At 42.5% G+C, this 7916-nt stretch overlaps 1 pseudogene; it reads left to right on the forward strand.

Annotated features, from left to right (window-relative positions):
• Positions 1–6015: 6015 nt before the first annotated feature.
• On the forward strand, positions 6016–7668 carry LOC122927532 (annotated as a pseudogene).
• Positions 7669–7916: the final 248 nt, after the last annotated feature.

Here is a 7916-nt window from a genome sequence, read left to right on the forward strand (position 1 = left end):
ACTGCAGTTCATGCTTTGCATGCAGGTGCCTGGTCATGCAGGTTGTGCTCAGGTTCAGAACGTTAATGCCTCGCTTCAGGCTCTGATGGCACAGCGTGCAAACCACTCGGGTCTTGTCGTCAGCACATTGTTTGAAGAAGTGCCATGCCAGGGAACTCCTTGAAGCTGCCTTTGGGGTGCTCGGTCCCAGATGGCGGCGGTCAGTAGCAGGCGGAGTCTCTTGGCGGCGGGTGTTCTGCTTTTGCCCACTGCTCCCTCTTTTGCTACGCTGTTGGCTCGGTCTCACCACTGCCTCTTCCTCCGAACTGTGAAAGTCAGTGGCACGACCTTCATTCCATGTGGGGTCTAGGACCTCATCGTCCCCTGCATCGTCTTCCACCCAGTCTTGATCCCTGACCTCCTGTTCAGTCTGCACACTGCAGAAAGACGCAGCAGTTGGCACCTGTGTTTCGTCATCATCAGAGACATGCTGAGGTGGTATTCCCATGTCCTCATCATCAGGAAACATAAGTGGTTGTGCGTCAGTGCATTCTATGTCTTTCACCGCTGGGGAAGGGCTAGGTGGATGCCCTTGGGAAACCCTGCCAGCGGAGTCTTCAAACAGCATAAGAGACTGCTGCATAACTTGAGGCTGAGACAGTTTCCCTGGTATGCATGGGGGTGATGTGACAGACTGATGGGGTTGGTTTTCAGGCGCCATCTGTGCGCTTTCTGCAGAAGACTGGGTGGGAGATAATGTGAACGTGCTGGATCCACTGTCGGCCACCCAATTGACTAATGCCTGTACCTGCTCAGGCCTTACCATCCTTAGAACGGCATTGGGCCCCACCATATATCGCTGTAAATTCTGGCGGCTACTGGGACCTGAGGTAGTTGGTACACTAGGACGTGTGGATGTGGCAGAACGGCCACGTCCTCTCCCAGCACCAGAGGGTCCACTAACACCACCACGACCATGTCCACGTCCGCGTCCCTTACTAGATGTTTTTCTCATTGTTATGGTTCACCACAACAACAAATATATTATTTGGCCCAATGTATTGTATTCAAATTCAGCGGGATATAAATTTGAGGCCTAGTATTTAGGCGCTGGGTGACCGGTATGGATTTAGTGACAGAATTAGACTTGGAAATGCACAGAAGCGTGTGTGTGAAGTTATTCTGAATGACCCTATGTGCACCTTCAATATGATCTACCCTTTTAGGGATAGATTTCAAATAGCTCTGATATAGCAGAAACGACTAAATTATGAAATTGCTAAATTGGGAATTGTATTTCAACCCAGAACAAAAAATGTGCTTTGACGGACACTAAATAACTTTCCCAGCCACAACAGGACAGCGGTAACGAGAGATTTAGCGGGATATAAATTTGAGGCCTAGTATTTAGGCGCTGGGTGACAGGTATGGGTTTAGTGACAGAATTAGATTTGGAAATGCACAGTAGCGGGTGTGTGAAGTTATTCTGAATGACCCTATGTGCACCTTGAATATTATATACCCTTTTAGGGATAGATTTCAAATAGCTCTGATATAGCAGAAACCACTAAATTATGAAATTGCTAAATTGGGAATTGTATTTCAACCCAGAACAAGAAATGTGCTTGAACGGACACTAAATAACTCGCCCAGCTACAGCACTAGGGACAGATTTAGCTGGATATAAATTTGAGGCCTAGTATTTAGGCGCTGGGTGACAGGTATGGATTTAGTGACAGAATTAGACTTGGAAATAGCACAGTAGCGGGTGTGTGTGAAGTTATTCTGAATGACCCTATGTGCACCTTGAATATTATATACCCTTTTAGGGATAGATTTCAAATAGCTCTGATATAGCAGAAACCACTAAATTATGAAATTGCTAAATTGGGAATTGTATTTCAACCCAGAACAAGAAATGTGCTTGAACGGACACTAAATAACTCGCCCAGCTACAGCACTAGGGACAGATTTAGCTGGATATAAATTTGAGGCCTAGTATTTAGGCGCTGGGTGACAGGTATGGATTTAGTGACAGAATTAGACTTGGAAATGCACAGTAGCGTGTGTGTGAAGTTATTCTGAATGACCCAATGTGCACCTTGAATATTATATACCCTTTTAGGGATAGATTTCAAATAGCTCTGATATAGCAGAAACCACTAAATTATGAAATTGCTAAATTGGGAATTGTATTTCAACCCAGAACAAAAAATGTGCTTTGACGGACACTAAATAACTTTCCCAGCCACAACAGGACAGCGTTAACGAGAGATTTAGCAGGATATAAATTTGAGGCCTAGTATTTAGGCGCTGGGTGACAGGTATGGGTTTAGTGCCAGAATTAGACTTGGAAATACACAGTAGCGGGTGTGTGTGAAGTTATTCTGAATGACCCAATGTGCACCTTGAATATTATATACCCTTTTAGGGATAGATTTCAAATAGCTCTGATATAGCAGAAACCACTAAATTATGAAATTGCTAAATTGGGAATTGTATTTCAACCCAGAACAAAAAATGTGCTTTGACGGACACTAAATAACTTTCCCAGCCACAACAGGACAGCGTTAACGAGAGATTTAGCAGGATATAAATTTGAGGCCTAGTATTTAGGCGCTGGGTGACAGGTATGGGTTTAGTGACAGAATTAGACTTGGAAATACACAGTAGCGGGTGTGTGTGAAGTTATTCTGAATGACCCAATGTGCACCTTGAATATTATATACCCTTTTAGGGATAGATTTCAAATAGCTCTGATATAGCAGAAACCACTAAATTATGAAATTGCTAAATTGGGAATTGTATTTCAACCCAGAACAAGAAATGTGCTTGAACGGACACTAAATAACTCGCCCAGCTACAGCACTAAGGACAGATTTAGCGGGATATAAATTTGAGGCCTAGTATTTAGGCGCTGGGTGACAGGTATGGGTTTAGTGCCAGAATTAGACTTGGAAATACACAGTAGCGGGTGTGTGTGAAGTTATTCTGAATGACCCAATGTGCACCTTGAATATTATATACCCTTTTAGGGATAGATTTCAAATAGCTCTGATATAGCAGAAACCACTAAATTATGAAATTGCTAAATTGGGAATTGTATTTCAACCCAGAACAAGAAATGTGCTTGAACGGACACTAAATAACTCGCCCAGCTACAGCACTAAGGACAGATTTAGCGGGATATAAATTTGAGGCCTAGTATTTAGGCGCTGGGTGACAGGTATGGGTTTAGTGCCAGAATTAGACTTGGAAATACACAGTAGCGGGTGTGTGTGAAGTTATTCTGAATGACCCAATGTGCACCTTGAATATTATATACCCTTTTAGGGATAGATTTCAAATAGCTCTGATATAGCAGAAACCACTAAATTATGAAATTGCTAAATTGGGAATTGTATTTCAACCCAGAACAAGAAATGTGCTTGAACGGACACTAAATAACTCGCCCAGCTACAGCACTAAGGACAGATTTAGCGGGATATAAATTTGAGGCCTAGTATTTAGGCGCTGGGTGACAGGTATGGGTTTAGTGCCAGAATTAGACTTGGAAATACACAGTAGCGGGTGTGTGTGAAGTTATTCTGAATGACCCAATGTGCACCTTGAATATTATATACCCTTTTAGGGATAGATTTCAAATAGCTCTGATATAGCAGAAACCACTAAATTATGAAATTGCTAAATTGGGAATTGTATTTCAACCCAGAACAAGAAATGTGCTTGAACGGACACTAAATAACTCGCCCAGCTACAGCACTAAGGACAGATTTAGCGGGATATAAATTTGAGGCCTAGTATTTAGGCGCTGGGTGACAGGTATGGGTTTAGTGCCAGAATTAGACTTGGAAATACACAGTAGCGGGTGTGTGTGAAGTTATTCTGAATGACCCAATGTGCACCTTGAATATTATATACCCTTTTAGGGATAGATTTCAAATAGCTCTGATATAGCAGAAACCACTAAATTATGAAATTGCTAAATTGGGAATTGTATTTCAACCCAGAACAAGAAATGTGCTTGAACGGACACTAAATAACTCGCCCAGCTACAGCACTAGGGACAGATTTAGCTGGATATAAATTTGAGGCCTAGTATTTAGGCGCTGGGTGACAGGTATGGGTTTAGTGACAGAATTAGACTTGGAAATACACAGTAGCGGGTGTGTGTGAAGTTATTCTGAATGACCCAATGTGCACCTTGAATATTATATACCCTTTTAGGGATAGATTTCAAATAGCTCTGATATAGCAGAAACCACTAAATTATGAAATTGCTAAATTGGGAATTGTATTTCAACCCAGAACAAGAAATGTGCTTGAACGGACACTAAATAACTCGCCCAGCTACAGCACTAGGGACAGATTTAGCGGGATATAAATTTGAGGCCTAGTATTTAGGCGCTGGGTGACCGGTATGGATTTAGTGACAGAATTAGACTGGGATATGGCCAAAAAATAAACAGACTATTGCTGGTTAAATGCACTTGGTGTGACAGCTTCACCCTGATGTAGGCTTTAGCCAAAAAACAACCACACCATTGAGGGTTAAATGCACTTGGTGACAGGCGCAGCTTGCCCCTGATTTAGTATATGGCCAAAAAATGAACAGACTATTGCTGGTTAAATGCACTTGGTGTGACAGCTTCACCCTGATGTAGGCTTTAGCCAAAAAACAACCACACCATTGAGGGTTAAATGCACTTGGTGACAGGCGCAGCTTGCCCCTGATTTTGTATATGGCCAAAAAATGAACAGACTATTGCTGGTTAAATGCACTTGGTGTGACAGCTTCACCCTGATGTAGGCTTTAGCCAAAAAACAACCACACCATTGAGGGTTAAATGCACTTGGTGACAGGCGCAGCTTGCCCCTGATTTTGTATATGGCCAAAAAATGAACAGACTATTGCTGGTTAAATGCACTTGGTGTGACAGCTTCACCCTGATGTAGGCTTTAGCCAAAAAACAACCACACCATTGAGGGTTAAATGCACTTGGTCGCAGCTTGTGCTGGCGCACCACAAGACACAAAATGGCCGCCGATCACCCCAGAAAAATGTGACTGACAAACGGTCTGTGCAGCCTAAAAACAGTGAGCAATTGAGGATCAGCAGCTCAATGATCCACAGCTGCAGATCGATCAGTTAATCAAGTCCTTTGGAGGAGTTAATCTGCCTAATCTCGCCCTACTGTCGCAGCCGCAACCTCTCCCTACGCTAATCAGAGCAGAGTGACGGGCGGCGCTATGTGACTCCAGCTTAAATAGAGGCTGGGTCACATGGTGCTCTGGCCAATCACAGCCATGCCAATAGTAGGCATGGCTGTGATGGCCTCTTGGGGCAAGTAGTATGACGCTTGTTGATTGGCTGCTTTGCAGCCTTTCAAAAAGCGCCAAGAAAGCGTCACAAAAGCGCGAAGAAAGCGACGAACACCGAACCCGAACCCGGACTTTTACGAAAATGTCCGGGTTCGGGTCCGTGTCACGGACACCCCAAAATTCGGTACGAACCCGAACTATACAGTTCGAGTTCGCTCATCCCTACTAGCTATGTGTTGGAAGTCAACAAAAGTTTGATACAAGTTGATACACTTTGATGGACTTGGATGTGTTGGTGGAGGACCAATGGGCTACTGTCATTCTGGTGTAAATAGCAATGTCAATAGACCTAACATCTGAATAAGCCTGAACATCTTGTTTTCATCCTGTTGTAAACAGCATCTGAATAAGACTGAACAGTTTGCTATTTTTTGTCGTAAAAGCTGCAATAGCAGTGTGAATAAGCCTGACATCTGACTGATAAGAATAGAAATGAGATAGAGTTCCTGTTCCCCCTGTCCTGATGACTCGAGTGTGATTACCATAGGGAGGATTTTATGAAATCTGTGTCCCTGGTGTTTGTTTGTTTGTAATGAATTAGTATTTACTAGTTGCAATACATTTGTGGCATATTTATTTTTCTTTGTGAATTGTAGAATACTGACTCTAGTAAGTTAGCGGTATTTGTTTCTGTTGTCTGTAGTAGTAAGTAAAATGGAAATTGTGAATACATTTGTTGAAAAACATGCATCTGCTAGTTTTAAGATTTGTACAAATGATGCTTTAACACATCAGTTTAATGATATGATAAAGCAATGTGATGAGCAGAATGCAAATAGCAAACATAGAAAGTCGAATAAGAAAGCAAAGAAAGAGAAATTGGCTAATATGTTGTGCATGCTAATTGAAATGAAAGAGATAGCAGAGCAAAAAGAATTGTAGTGGTACTCTGAAAAGGCTCAGTTAAGGGGTGAGCGGGATGGAGTTGAACAGGGAATCACTGTGGCTATTGCTAGCGCTGGAAATGATGGTTGTGAGTGTGAAGATCTCAGAGAGGAAGTGGATAGGCTGGTTCAACAGAATTGTGATTTGGAGGATGAAATAGAGGAGTATGAGGAAAGATGTAGACTTAGAGATCTGCAAATTGCATCTTTAGAAGAGAAAGATTTAAGGAATGATGATGTTGTAAAAGTACTTAAAGATTGATTGCATGATGTTAATAAACAACTAATTCATAAAGAACATTGCAGTATGACCTTGAGATCACAGGAAAGTGCTAAAGCTAATGATCATTGTTGTGGTGATCAAACACAGGTTTACAATTCCCCTGAGCAGAAGGAAAGAGATCGTAAATGGGGGAAGGAGCAGCCTATTTTCACTGCAGATGGGCCACAATCAACCCCAGACCATAGTTCCTCTCTATTTACTCATGTGTCAGATGGAAGCAGACAAAGAAGAGATAGTTTGCATATTCATGGTAGCAGTCATATCCACTCCACAACACTCTCTATACAGGATAAAACAAAACTATGCCAAATATTGGGGAAATTTGATACAAGTGCTTCACCCATTAATCTTTCCAACAGGCTGGAAGCTGTGGTTACGCAGTATAATCTCAACAATAGGGATGCATGTGCCTTCTTTAGGATATGGCTCCCATCTCAGCTTTGTGAGAAGTTGCACCCCCCTGTGGACACTCACAAAGGATTATCTGCGGAACTCAATTCCAACTGGGGAAATGCAAGTGATAGGCTGAAAGGGTTGCAGAGAGTCATGGGATGAAGTGATACTAGAGGTACCAATGCCCTAGAGAATGCAAAATTGAGGAGAGGGGATGACCCAATTATTTTCTGTAGTGAGTATTTGACCCTATTTTGTGCTACATATAACTGTGCTGACATTCCTCCTGACGACAGCAGTTTTCTTTATTCAATGGCTAATAAATGCACATTTGTTGGCTACCCAACAAAGGTTGCCTTAAGGAACGCAAATTCCTATCAATCCTTTTTAAATATTTTAAAGGACTAGATTCAGGAGACTTGTCATGACAGCAAACCTCAGAAGAGAATAGCAGAAATAGTTAAGAATGAAGGCAAAGTAAGATTTATGGGGAAGTGCTACAAATGTGGAAATACAGGTCATACTATGAGAGAATGCAGAAGTAGTAGGAAAGGCAACAATTACAGAGTTTTTATCCCAAGAAAACAGCAGCAAAAGCAAGGATTAAATAATGCAGCTGATGGAGTATCTCAGCCTCCTGAAGCTACATTGTATGGTCCACTTTTGAAATAAATCAGGAGGATAGGAAAAGCAATAGCGGAGTTGCCAGAGGAATTTAAGGCCCCACCACCAACAAGTCCTTATTAGAGTTGAGCGAACACCTGGATGTTCGGGTTCGAGAAGTTCGGCCGAACATCCCGGAAATGTTCGGGTTCGGGATCCGAACCCGATCCGAACTTCGTCCCGAACCCGAACCCCATTGAAGTCAATGGGGACCCGAACTTTTCGGCACTAAAACGGCTGTAAAACAGCCCAGGAAAGGGCTAGAGGGCTGCAAAAGGCAGCAACATGTAGGTAAATCCCCTGCAAACAAATGTGGATAGGGAAATTAATTA

The sequence above is a fragment of the Bufo gargarizans genome, chromosome 2, assembly GCF_014858855.1.
Source record: "Bufo gargarizans isolate SCDJY-AF-19 chromosome 2, ASM1485885v1, whole genome shotgun sequence".
Classification (NCBI taxonomy): Eukaryota; Metazoa; Chordata; class Amphibia; order Anura; family Bufonidae; genus Bufo; species Bufo gargarizans.